At 39.5% G+C, this 14,456-nt stretch overlaps 1 long non-coding RNA gene across 1 annotated transcript in view; it reads right to left on the bottom strand.

Moving 5' to 3' along the window:
• Positions 1–3,199: 3,199 nt before the first annotated feature.
• Positions 3,200–14,456, bottom strand: part of LOC144586576 (uncharacterized) — a 62,013-nt gene continuing 50,756 nt past the window's right edge. The window contains exon 2 of the long non-coding RNA XR_013541470.1: positions 3,200–4,710. This is a non-coding gene — a long non-coding RNA (uncharacterized LOC144586576). The remainder of the gene's footprint in view (positions 4,711–14,456) is intronic.

The raw sequence follows: 14,456 nt of genomic DNA on the forward strand, positions 1-14,456 counted from the left end.
CAACACCCCAGGACCCTCCCCAACCCCCCTAATTTTAAATAGATTTCTTTTTTTTTAAAAAAATTGGGTCACTAGAAAGTACAAGGTGACTTTTCCAGTTTTTTAAAAAAATCAATTTTAAACCATTCTCAGTTTAAAACAGCCATTGTTGCAATTTTTACCGTCACTTTGAAAAAAACCTCAGAGTCAAATTAGCACTATTAAGTTTTTCTCCTCCACAAATCTGAAAAATGTTCTTCAACTTTGCTGAGATCATCCAGTCTTCACATTTTGTGGAAGCACAGCAAAAAGCATGCAACAAGCAGAATCAAAAGACAGGGAGCCCCAAACAAAAAATTATAACTATGAAACCAGACCTCAGATCAGCACTGAATTTGGCCCAGATGTAGCAGAAAGTCTGCTCTTGCTCTGTGCCACATTTGGGGGTATTTGGGCAAAGAGTTTTTGAGTTGTGATTTTTTAAAAAGGAACACTGTTTTACCCCCATCCACAAGCAAGTGACTTTTAGCTACAGCTAATTGAAAAGAAATGAAACATGTAGATAAGACAAAATTTGCATGCCTGGGGGGATCCTCCCTGTTTTAACCTCTCTCTATTTTAATCCATGGGAATTGAGCCATGGCTCTAATTCAGACCCTTTAATTACTGCTTTTTGACCCCTAAAACCTCTGAAATCACTCCTTTTTTATATAAATTCTGAGAATTCCGAAGGAATTGTTTGCATGGCATAGGATTCTGGCCAATTAGAATGCATCTCCAGTCAGCACACAGGGCAGCTATCTGTCACTTTTAACCCTGCCAAGGCCTTCAGTGTGAAAGAAAGCATTTAACTCCTTCCTAGCCAGAGCTCCTGTCTGTGGAAATATTCTAAAAGCAGTTTTCAAAACAGATAATAATATACAGCACCTCACTCATTTAAGTTGTGAAAATACTATTTTCCCCCTTTGTTGCTTTGAATGATCTCAAAGTACACTTTATCCAGTTTACTTATAATTTGAATCTACTGAGTCAAATTATTTTGCATGCTTTTTAGATGTCACCCTCCCTAAACGAATGTCAGTTCATAGATCCTATTTGCAGCCACAGATTACACCAGTGGTTCTTAACCTTTGTTACTCGGATGCTTTTGAACTGCAACTCCCAGAAACCCCAGTCAGGACAGCTGGTGGTGAAGGCTTCTGGGAGTTGTAGTCCAAAACTCCCGAGTAACCCAAGGTTAAGAACCAGTGGATTACACCACAGAAATCATGGGTCCTTCAGCGTATGGCTTTGCAGTGGTGCTAAAATATCTGATCTGATGCATGGATCCCCATGAATCCACATGATTGATGTAGGATCATCTCTAAACCACCGTCCAATCATAGGTCCTATCTCTGTCCACACACTAGAGATTGTGGGTCCTTCAGCAAATGGTTTTGCAGTTGTGCAAAAATATGGATCTGAAGCGCAAATACTCATGAATCCACATGATTTTTCTGTAGGATCGTCCCCAAACGACTGTCCACTCATAGGCCCCAGTTGTGCCCATAGGTTACATGTCCCCCAGCACATGACTTGCAGTGATATAAAAACATGGATCCAACATTTGGATCCTCATGGATCCGCATGGTTTTTAATTAGGATGATCCCAAACCGCTATTCAGCCATAGTCCCCATTTGTGCCCACAGATTAAAATACAGAAATCTTATGGAGCGAAAAATACGGTATATAGTACAATAGACTGTTACTCATTTTTGCTTGAGTGAGAGTTCAGGCTTGACTTGATTGAGCACTGACTTTTCTGCTTTTTTGGCTCTTTTTAGTGTGCACTGCTTTTCCCCTGCTCTTTCCACAATTGTCCAGTCACACCAGAAGCATGGACTTAACTGCTCCACCTCCTCCAGCAGCTGACACTCATAGGCAGCATTACAGGAATTCCTGCCCTGCCTCCTCATCTGAGTGGGTGGCTGCTGGAGGAGGTGGAGAAGTTAAGTGCATGCTTCTGCTGCGACTGGATGATTGCACAAAGAACACGAGAAAATCAGTGTGTGCCGGCTGGTAAGTGGAGGACCCAGCAGGGCTGGGGGAGGTGAGGTTTGTGCCAATCTCTAGTGTGTATGTTTCTCCATTGTATCTGTTATACCTACTCATACCTTTGCTTCACCATTTCATTAAGTCCAAAACAACCCTTCAAAATATTTTGGCAGAGGGGGGCTATTTTGCCCCATCCAAGCAGTTCTCGCTTATGTCTTCTCCCAGTAACCATAGTATAAATCATACACTCATCTTCTGGAATCCTCAACCACTCAATAGTTCTATATGAGGGAAGTTTCTGATTGAATTTGTGGGTAGCATATGTATATTTAAACTCCTGTTTTAAAAACCCAGGAAAAAAAGTCCTCTGGTTTATGAATGTGGGATACTGTGCTTCTGTACCCATGATTCAAAAAGCCACAGACTTCTGGACAGCCTCTTTCTGTTTTTTCATGTACAGTGGTACCTCACAAGATGATTTCCTTGCCAGATGAAAAACTCGCTAGACGAATGGGTCTGGCGAGGTTTTTGGTACTTCACAAGACGATTTTTCCTATAGTGGGTTCCCGCAAGATGAATATTGCTGTTCAAAGGCTAGCTGAGCACCATTTTTGAAGATCCCACCCCTTACAGCTGCCTTGAGCAAGCCTCTGAATGGAAAAAGGAAAAGAAAAAAAAAGAAAGCCTTTTTACATTTGGAGCCTTGCCGAAGGCAGGGGGAAAGGGTGCAATCTTCGAAAATCCTGCTGGGCTAGCCTCTGCAAGTGCCCATCCTCTCGGTAGTTCAAGCATTCTTTGGCACTGCCCTTCTTTGGGATTGGGATGTAGACTGATCTTTTCCAATCCTCTGTTGAGTTTTCCAAACTTGCTGGCATATTGAGTGTAGCACCTTAACATTGTCATCTTTTAATATTTTAAATAGTTTGATTGGAATGCCATCACCTCCCCTGGCCTTGTTGGTAGCCATGCTTTCTAAGGCCCACTTGACTTGAATCTCCAGGATGTCTGGCTCAAGGTCAGCAACCACACTATCTGGGTTGTCCGGGACATCCAGATCTTTCTGGTATAATTCCTCTCTGTATTCTTGCCACCTCTTCTTAATGTCTTCTGCTTCTGTTAGGTCCCTCACATATTTGTCCTTTATCATATCCATCTTTGCACAAAATCTTCCTTTAACATCTCCAGTTTTCTTCAACAGGTCTCTGGTTTTTCCCTTCCTATTATTTTCCTGTATTTCTTTGCACTGTTCGTTCAAGAAGGCCCTCTAGGCTCTCCTTGCTATTCTTTGGAAGTCTGCATTCCATTTTCTATAACTTTCTCTATCTCCCTTGCATTTTGTTTCCCTTCTCTTCTCTGCTATTAGTAAGGCCTCCTTGGATAGCCACTATGCTTTCTTGCATTTCCTTTTCTTTGGGATGGTTTTTGTTGTTGCCTCCTATACAGTGTTACGGGCCTCCATCCATAGTTCTTCAGGCACTCTGTCCACCAAATTGAGTTCCTTAAAACTGTTCTTCACTTCCACTGTGTATTCATAAGGGATTTGGTTTAGATTATATCTGACTAGCCCAGTAGTTTTTCCTACTTTCTTCAGTTTAAGCTTGAATTTTGCTATAAGAAGCTGATGATCAGAGCCACAATCAGCCCCAGGTCTTGTTTTTGCTGACTGTATAGAGATTCTCCATCTTTAGTTGCAAGGAATATAATCAATCTGATTTCGGTACTACCCATCTGGTGATGTCCATGTGTAGAGTTGCCTCTTGTGTTGTTGGAAAAGAGTGTTTGTGATGATCAGCTTGTTCTCTTGACAAAACTCTATTAGCCTTTGCCTTGCTTCGTTCTGAACTCCAATACCAAGCTTACCTGTTGTTCCCTTTATCTCTTGACTCCCTACTTTAGCATTCCAGTTCCCTGTAATGAGAAGAATGCCTTTCTTTGGTGTCAATTCCAGAAGGTGTTGTAAATCTTCATAGAATTCATCAATTTCAGCCTCTTCAGCATCAGTGGTTGGTGCATAAACTTGGATTACTGTGATGTTGAAAGGTCTGCCTTGGATTCATATTGACATCATTCTATCATTTTTGAGATTGTATCCCAGTACAGCTTTTCCCACTCTTTTGTTGACTATGAGGGCTACTCCATTTCTTCTATGGGATTCTTGCCCACAATAGTAGATATGACAATCGTTTGAATTGAATTCGCTCATTCCCGTCCCTTTTAGTTTACTGAAGCCCAGGATGTCAATGTTTATTCTTGCCATCTCCTGTTTGACCACATCCAGCTTACCAAGGTTCATAGATCTTACATTCCAGGTTCCTTTGCAGTATTTTTCTTTGCAGCATTGGACTTTCCTTTCACTTCCAGGCGTGTCCACAGCTGAGCATCCTTTTGGCTTTGTCCTAACCACTTCATTAGCTCTGGAGCTACTTGTACTTGTCCTCCGCTCTTCCTCAGTAGCATGTTGGACGCCTTTCGACCTGAGGGGCCCATCTTCCAGCGTCATATCTTTTAGCCTTTTTTTTTCTGTTTATGAGGCATTCATGGCAAAGATACTGGATTGGCTTGCTAATTCCTACTCCAGGTGCACTGCATTTAGTCAGAACTCTCCACTCTGACCTGTCCATCTTGGGTGTCCCTCACATCATAGCCCATAGCTTCTCTGAATTACTCAAGCCCCTTCGCCACGACAAGGCAGCAATCTGTGAAGGGGAAAAAAATCTAGTAGCGATTTTAAAATACACTGGATGCTTAAGGAGGGGTTTACTACTACCACCCATTAGTGAGTTTCCACAGCCAAGCAAGGACTTGAATCCATTTTCCCCAAGCTGTAGTCTGACATTTTATCCAGCATGCCATAGTGGCTCTCTTTTATCTCATTATTGCTCTTTTTAATCAGAATTTTTATCTATCTATCTATCTATCTATCTATCTATCTATCTATCTATCTATCTATCTATCTATCTATCTATCTATCTATCTATCTATCTATCTATCTATCTATCTATCTGTCTGTCTGTCTGTCTGTCTGTCTGTCTGTCTGTCTGTCTGTCTGTCTGTCTGTCTGTCTGTCTGTCTATCTATCTATCTATCTATCTATCTATCTATCTATCTATCTATCTATCTATCTATCTATCTATCTATCTATCTATCTATCTATCTATCTATCTATCTATCTATCTATCTATTTATTTATTTATATATATACCACCCATCTAGAATGTGTCTACTCTGAGCGGTTTACATATAACATAAAAATAAATTAAGGTAAAATCCAGATTAATCAAAGAGTCCAAGATGGGAAAAGAAGAAAAAGAAGAAAGCGAGAGGAAAAATAAAAAAGAAAATGGGAGAAGGGAAGGCCTGCCTGTATAGCCATGTCTTCAAGTTAGTCTTGAAGGCCCTCAGCAAGGAAGCCTGACAGATCTCAACAGGCAAGTTGTTTCAGAGGGTAGGGGCCATTGCCGGGAAGGCCCGATTTCTAGTTTTTTCCCACCGGGCCTCTCTTGGCATTAGACTTCAGTGAGGGATTTTGTCTATTAGAACTTGCAAAAGACCTTTGACAAAGTCTGCTAGATCACCCCATAAACATTCTTACTGTCATACTGAAACAATTTTACAGGATTAATGAGATAGGAATTTAACTTGGAAAACCCATACTGATGTTATTTTGGGGAAAAACATGTTATTTTGTATCTTTCATAATTTTATTTTGCATAATGCTTTCCATCAGTTTACCCATACAGTACAGTTCAGTTAACTGACCTGTAGTTTATTGGTGCACCCCCAAGATCCTACTTCAAAAACTAACATTGCATTAACTGTTTTCCAGTCCTTAGGTACAGAAGCCAGTCTCAGAGACAAGTTAGGCCCTGGTCACACAAGGGAAATGTTCTCTAGTTATCTCCCAGTAAAACTGTTGTTGTTTTTTTTCCTGGTCACAGATTAAGCTGAAAGGCAGAGGAGATGGTGGGAGAAATAGAAGGACCAATGTGTCATCCGCTCCCTCTCCCTCTTCATCTTCGTATTATTTTTTCATGTGATGCAAGAGGGAGATAGATTATTCCATGATGTCTCTTACATGTTTAAGACATTTGTAAGATATAGCTCTCAAATATCGGTTTGTAATCCACATATAATAAATGGTGGCCTTTCATTTGTCCATTTTTAAAATCAGAAATATGTCCCCTCTCCAGCCTGCCACTGATAATTCTTCTCTGGGTCTGTGATTCTAGAGCAACTTTATTTTCCTTTTTTAAATTCTTGAAATTCAGGTACATATGAGTAGATTTCCTCACATGGAAACTTAAATATTGAGGGGCAGGTCCTTTACCAGTGTAAACCATCATAACTCTATTGAAGGTCAATGTAATTTACATGCACAGAAAATTCAACCTGCAATAGATTCCCCGGCCCTTTCCTATTAGAAAGAAAAGGGATCTTTATATGCTTTTCAAAAAGTGTTTCATATAGTCAGGTTGCAAGAGAGCAATTTAACACTTTAGTATATTGAAGCACTTAAAACAAAGTAACTTAATGATGCTTGATAATCAGTACAAGAATGTTTACAAGAAGAAAAAACTATGTTCAAATTGACACCAAATACTGAACTGCTTCAAGGAGAAAAAGAGACAAAGATACATTTGATTTGTTCTCATGTGCAGAATAAAAGCAGAAGAGTTCATATTCATTCCTCTAAATCTTCTAAACTGTCACTATCCACTCTACAGTAACGCTGTGGAAGAGGAACCATACAATGTTTTCCCTTCATGAGTCTCTGCATATACTAGGGCTGTTATTGCCAAATGATGTAATTTTGTTTTTCTGTGTTAAACGTCTAGTCATGTGATGGAGTGTTTTTAACCCAGTTAGCTCTATGCTGTTCATTTAGGGAATTTAAAATTTTACGTAGTACAGACAGTATGGAACTCATTTGGCTGGCTTATTTTGAATTTGTGCCCATGCAACTGCATAGGTTTCTTGAAAGGCAAGTCAGAGCTCAGTCCAAGATACTGATGAAATTAAGTGTGATGTACCCTGTCTCACAACTGGGTTTCCCCTGGAGTAAATGAAACAACATCCATTGCATTTCCACCATTGTGCTCTACATTCATTGCTTTTGCACATCACCAGATCTGTAATTCTTCTCTGCATGTGGACTATTTCTGTGATTTGCAGAATTAAATCAGGAGTAACAGTGGTTTCATTTAGTAATGAAATACAGTAAGACCATTAGAAGAATCCAACATCTGCAACAGACAATTTTTGTAACAGGTGGAATAAATTATACTAATCACATGAATTGTTCAAATGTATGATTACATGTTCTAACATTCCCATATTTAAATATCAGTTCAGTTTTAGAGGTGAGTCATCTATCTCTTTTATGGTGGCAGTATCTCCACAAAATCTCCCCCCCGCTTCAACCCAGTACACACTGAGTCCAATATACAAGCCAATATTCACCCCCATGTTAAAAGCCCACCATCAACCCCACTTTTTTCATGCCAAGCTTTTCTCTCTCCCCCCCCCCCCCCGTACTCACTCAGTGAGGAAATAGTAACCATAACAAATTTTCCCCAAATAGTTGGAATAAAAAATCAACACGAAACAGATCTCTGTGTCAAACAGCAAATCAAGCCATGGATATATGACAGTAAATTCAACTTTCATGTCCCCCCCCCTTTTTTTTATTGGTAAACTGTGAACTATGCAGGAATCTCTGATCACTTTGGCTTCGTTAGAAATTAATCAGCCTCACTCACACAGCCTCAGTAGCCTATCTGTTTTCTTTCCCCTCTCTCACATTTTTTTCCACACTGGCTTTTTCTCTCTCTCTACCTTACTACTCACTTTGTCGTTTGGGTTAAATACCTATAAATTCCACTGTCAATCCAAAGCACCTGTTCCTTTTTCCTATCCCCATCCCTAATTCTTTGTATGTATGTGTGTGCTGGGGACTCTTGAAGACGTAATTTGAAGATGTAATCAATTCAGCACTATAAAATGGAAGATTTTTTTGTTTCTGTGCAAAATTTTGTGGTTTTAGTTTTTAGATTTTTAAATCACTGGAGACAAACCAACTAACCAGCCAGCCAGCCAACCAAACAACCAAATAACCAACCATCCAACCAAAAGGGCTTCCGGGGAATTGATTTCAAGATATAAGATACCCAGTTATTTGGGTCGGGAATTCAGAAGAATTTCTGTCAAAATTTCTATTTCTACCTCTTACTATTTCAGAATTATCTGGAGATAAGCAACCATTCATTCTATTCATAAAACTAAGTTTCTCCTTCACTCTGCCATTTTCCCAAGCTTCATTTTTCCCTTGTTTCTGCTATCTTTCTTGGTATACCTATGACAATTTTACAGTGTAAATATATTTTGTATATCGGTTTGCATTGACATACATGGTAAGTGATTGGGATTTGATTAACAATTGTAGATGGTGTGTGTGCCAGGACTGAAAGTTAAAAAGCAGTTGATACCCATGGAAGAAAGATCATAAATGGAACTGTGAGTTGACAGGGTGGTATGATTCCTGGCTGGAAGATGTTGATTTGTATAGGTGTGTGTGTGTGTGTGTGTGTGTGTGTGTGTGTGTGTGTGTGTGTGTGTGTCTGTGTCTGTGTCTGTGTCTGTGTCTGTGTCTGTGTCTGTGTCTGTCTCTGTGTGTGTGTGTATGTGTGTGAGTGAGTGAGACAGACAGACAGAGACAAAGACAGAGAGATAATGAATAAGAGCTGTGAGATAGAGGTTTGAATTAGAAGAGAATGAGCTCTGCTGTTACACAGAGCTGAGGATAATCTGTTTTTGTGAAAAATAGTCCTCATTGCAGCCTGTAACAAAACAAGCAGATAGATTTATAGATCTACTGTATCCACTTTTTTGTTACAGGTGATGGATGGGCAGGCAGGGGGATGGATGGATGGATGGATGGATGGATGGATGGATGGATGGATGGATGGATGGATGGGCCTGAATACTGTTTGTAGGTTATGTTTTTGCAAAAGTTTCCCCATGTAGTCTGTGACCCCCTTGATGTATGGCAGAAATACTTTTATTTGTGGGTGGCTCATTTTCTTCAGATCAGTGTTGTTTTCTCAGTTTGATGGCTCTTGCGATTTCATGGCCCTTATGATGGCCATGGGGATCCCCCTCACAACATCTACATTGAACATTTTGGAAAACAGGCCCTGGCTTCGGCACCCTTCACACCCACATTCTGATTCTGATATGTGGCTGAAACCTTCACAATTTGGAACCACGGTGAAAAAAAAAAACTGGAAGAATTTCTAAACCATCTCAGTAGCATCCACCCAAATATACAATTCACCATGGAAAAAGAAATAGAGGGCCAACACCCTTTCTTAGATATCATGGTCATACGCAAACCTGACCTCCTATTGGGACATAAGGTCTACAGAAAACCCACCCACACAGACTGGTACCTACACTAAAACTCCAACCACCACCCATGACAAAAATGAGATGTAATCAAAACACTGGCAGACCTTGCAAATCAGAATTGTGAAGCTCAATTTCTCAACACCAAACTCAACCATCTGAATTGGGCTCTACAGGCAAATGACTATTTCAAGAATGAAATCACAAGAGCCATCAAACCGAGAAAACAACACTGAACTGAATAAGAAAAACAGCCAGCCACAAATAAAGTATTTCTGCCATACATCAAAGGGGTCACAGATCGCATGGGGAACTATTGAAAAAACACAACCTACAAACAGTATTCAGGCCCACCACAAAAATACAACAAATGTTACAGTCAGCAAAGGACAAAAGGGACCCTCTCACCACTCCAGGGGGATACTGGATACCTTACAGTTGTGGCCAGATATATATAGCGGAACTTCTACTTATGAAGTTAATCCATGCCAGAAGATGTTCGTTAGTTGAAACGTTCGTAAGTAGAAGCAAAATTTCCCATAGGAATGCACTGAAAACCATTTAATCCATTCTGGCTATTTTTCGTTCTTATCTAGAGGCGCCGTTCTTAAGTCAAAGCTGGTTAATCCGTACTCTACCACTAGGGGGAGAATTTTTCTTCTTTTGACGTAAGATGAACTTTGGTCAAAAAAAGGCAAGAAAGGAGGGAGGGAGGGAGGGAGGGAACACCTTTAAAACAGAACACCTTGAAAAGCACCTTTCCAACCAAACCAAGCCAAGGAAAGCCAAGCACCTTTTAGGTAAAAAAAGGGCAGCAAATGAGGGAGGGAGGGAACACCTTTAAAACAGAACACCTTGAAAAGCACCTTTTCAACCAAACCAAGCCAAGGAAAGCCAAGCACCTTTTAGGTAAAAAAAGGGCAGCAAATGAGGGAGGGAGGGAACACCTTTAAAAAAAAACACCTTGAAAAGCGCCTTTTCAACCAAGCCAAGCCAAGCACCTTTTAGGTAAAAAACGGGCAGGGAGGGAGGGAAGGAACAATGGGGGAAAGAGGAAAGAAAGAAAGAAGGTCATCACTGGGGCACACAGAACCCTCGGCCAAAGGTTTGTGCTTTTAAGCACAAAAAGATAGAAGACACACAAAGAGAAGACAATGGGGGGAGAGTTTGGAGTCTAAAACACATTTTAAACAAAACACATTTGAGTCTAAACTGCATTTTAGAGCAAACCAGCCAGCACAGCCCCTCACAGAATATTTTCTGATTTTAAGAAAAAAGACTTTGGAGTCTAAACTGCATTTTACAGCTTGCCTGCATCAACAATCAGCAACCATTACTGTATTCCAGCACAGAACCCCTCATCACAAAAAAGAGAGCATGGGGGGGGGAGAGACTTGAGTCTAAACTTCATTTTAAAGCCGGACGGCCTGGCTGACTGCATCTGCAACCACCACAGACCCCTAACAGAATACTGTATTTTCTGTTTTTAAAACAGACTTTAGAGCCACATTTTAACTACACAAATTTAAAAACTAAAATCTACACTGCAAGACCCATCAGAGCACAGAAACATAACCCCCTCACCTAGCCCTATCCTGCACCAAGCTGCAAAAAACCCTGTACAGTACAGTAAATACAGTGTACTCACCCAGAACAGGCAGTCTCTCTGTTTAAAAAAAGAAAGTCAAAAATCCAAAAATCCAAAATTTAAAAATAGCCAAAAAACACACTGTTCACACAGTACAGTACCAGGCAGCACCAGGCAGTCTGAAGACTCTCTCCCTATCCACTCTCTAACTGCTTGGATGAGCTATGTTGCAGACAAGCACCCTCTTTGCTGGCCAATGGTCAACTGAACATTCAAATTTTGTGCTTTCCCCACCTCCCCCGCATTTTTTCATTTGTACTTTGAAGCTCTGCTCATGAGTAGAATCAAAATTTTGCGACTGGAGCTGTTCGTAAGTTGAATTGTTCGTAGGTAGGGATGTCTGTAAGTAGAGGTTCCACTGTATTGGGACCACAAAACGCAGCATCCACACCAGAATCAAAGAACATGAAAGACCCTGCAGGCTAAAACAACCAACAAAATCAGCAGTAGTAGAACATGCCCTGAAACAAGCTGGACATGAAATCCTATTTCAAAACACAGAAGTACTAGACAACACTAGCAATCGTTATGTTAGACTACACAGGGAAGTTATTGAAACCCACAAACACCAGCAGAGCTTCAACAAAAAAGAAAGGCTAAAATTCAACGAAGCCTGGCTCCCAGCACTGAAAAATACAGCCTGCAAAAGGTCAATGAACTCTACCCAGACACAAGGACCAGTGACTACTGCACACAAAAGGCTAGCTAACGATCGCATCAATCACAGTGACAAATTATCTCCCTCCTTTATCACAACAATACACCCATACAAAAATTCCCTGATCACCATAATTACCCAATCTGTTCAAAAGCACAAAAAGCTAATCCCAGAGCTACAAATATTCAACTATCTCACACACTACATCAGAACACAGAGTTCTAACTCTTGTCCTCTGAAGATGCCAGCCACAGAGACTGGTGAAATGTTATGAAGAAAAACCTTCAGAACATGGCCAAACAGCCCGAAAAACCTACAACAACCATCAGCTTTCACTTTCATAGTTCAGCCTGGGGTGTATGTTCCACTGAACTATGGAAGTCTTTTAATTCCAAAAAAATCTCATCCTTAGCCACCATGAATCCTGAAACTGCTATCCACATATTTAATGTCATTTGTATTTTGTCTGTCACCAGGGCATATGATGATTTTGGTATTTATAGGCAAAGATATTCAGAAATAATCTCATGGCCTGAGACTCCAAACTCTGCCTAGTTGGACAGTTCCTGATTTTTAAGTAGAGGTTGAGAAAGTTACTTTTTTGGATTTTAACTTCCAGAACTTTCAGTTCAGGGTTTCTGGAACATGTACCCTCCCCCAAAGTAACTTTTCTGCCCTTATTTTTTTCTTTGTTAACTTTTGAAAGCATGGTCCAAGTAACTCTAGACAAAAAAACAGGGTTGAATTGATTCTATTTCTGCTATTTTTCAGTAGTTTCTATTTGAAGATTATTACTAGTTTGGGCTCTTCCTGTGTTGTATTTGCCTGTCCCTTTTGCTGTTTTTGTTTATATATATTTGTTTTTTATTATGTTTATGCATTTATAAACTCCATTGTAAGTTTTTTATAGATCAAAACATGGGCTCAAACAACTATATCCTTTGAATACATATATTTACAATTTTGCTTTCGCTGTATTGTAGAGAAATATTCCAAAATGAAAGCTTGATTATTGTTTTCTGAGATACAGTTGACACACGCTACATCTGTAGTCAAATTCTGGAAATTGCATCATTACTGTTGAATAGTATTCCTTAGTATACAGCTCTTGACCTTGCAGCAGTAATGAGCAAAATCTGGCTGCAGACAGCATGTACAACTTCAATTTTTGTTTAGAAAAAAATTGTTTAGTGCCCCTCATGCCAATCTTCCCTCCACCTTGTTTTGTCCCCCCAGCCCCCAAACTAGAAGGAGATGTCCAGACATGTCTAGGTTTTTTTCCCTTCTTAATTCTGACCAGAGGCTATGCTGGCTGGGATGTTATCCGAGTTGCAGCCCTCCAAACACACTTTTCTCTTCTCTGGATTTGAATCTGATTCCCTCCTGTCTAATTCTAAATATTACACCGTTGGCATGTTCTTTCAAAATTAAAAAGTATTGTGAAGTCATGCATGCACAGTAAAATTTGCATTATTATTATTATTATTATTATTATTATTATTATTATTATTATTATTATTATTATTATTATTATTATTATTATTATTATTATTATTATTATTATTATTATTATTATTATTATTTAGGAGTGTAACCTATTCATTGGCAATTACTTTCTGGCCTCAAACATCTCTATTCAATGGAAGTGGATCATACTCCCATGCTCTGAGTACCTCATCAATTCCATTTTACCACCCGTTTCTAGAAGTCTGTGCAACTGTTGTGCAGAATCAAGTCCACTATATTGAAGTGAGAAACACAGTATCCTGTTGCACTCATGACTGGAGAGTTTCACTGTTTTTGCCTCTACTAAATCTGAGACTCTAATTGTAAAATGTTTTCCCACTGGAAAAAATCTTTCATAAACATAGCTTGTAAAATGTGACTCACTGTGCAATATAAATGCTGTAACAGTTACTCTATGGTCTCATATGCATTTTGTTTAACTTTATGTGACACAGTGTAGCTGTTAGGATGTACGTTTAATTTTGGTTCCCAAAAGTGTATTAATTAAGATGGTTATTTCATCTTATATAAATAACACAAGACTATTAAAAAGTGTTTAATGAGGATAAATGATATTATAAAAAAATGCCATATAAAACTATAACACTGTGTAAGGCTAATAAATAAATGCCAACTGATTGTAAAATGTTTAATTATGGGAGGTTAGCCACTATGTAATTGACAATGGTTAATCTTTAGGTAGGTTTTAATAATCACTTGATAATTATTTCAACTACAATAATGCTAGAGATTAGGTCTAAATTGTGGTTCCTTTTCCTCACTTGATATTTAGTATGTTCACCATACCACAGGGAGTTGTGCAGTGTAAGTGTTGAGACTTATATAATCTGAATAGGCGCCTTAATTAACTCTATTTTACTTGGCACTGGAAGGAAGAAACACAGTGTCATAGATCTGAACAGAAGCCCCCACAGTTTATTGACAAATGAAAATGTAGGCAAGTTCATGAACCATGCCTGGCTGTTTGTGCTGGCAGAGAGCACAGCTGTTGTGATTAGAATTAGAATATTCTGGATAAGAGAAGTCCTGCAAGAAAGAAACCCCCCCCCCCGAATAAAAACAGATTGAAGCAAAGCTTTTTCCCAACCAAGTGGCTACATTTATAAGCATATCTTCTCCCTCAATTTCTGCTTGGACTCTTCCTACATATGGGGTGTGTGTGCTCCACAATGCTTGTTTACAAATATTCTCCACTTTGGAACAAC

This window comes from Pogona vitticeps, chromosome 2 (genome assembly GCF_051106095.1).
Source record: "Pogona vitticeps strain Pit_001003342236 chromosome 2, PviZW2.1, whole genome shotgun sequence".
Taxonomy (NCBI): domain Eukaryota; kingdom Metazoa; phylum Chordata; class Lepidosauria; order Squamata; family Agamidae; genus Pogona; species Pogona vitticeps.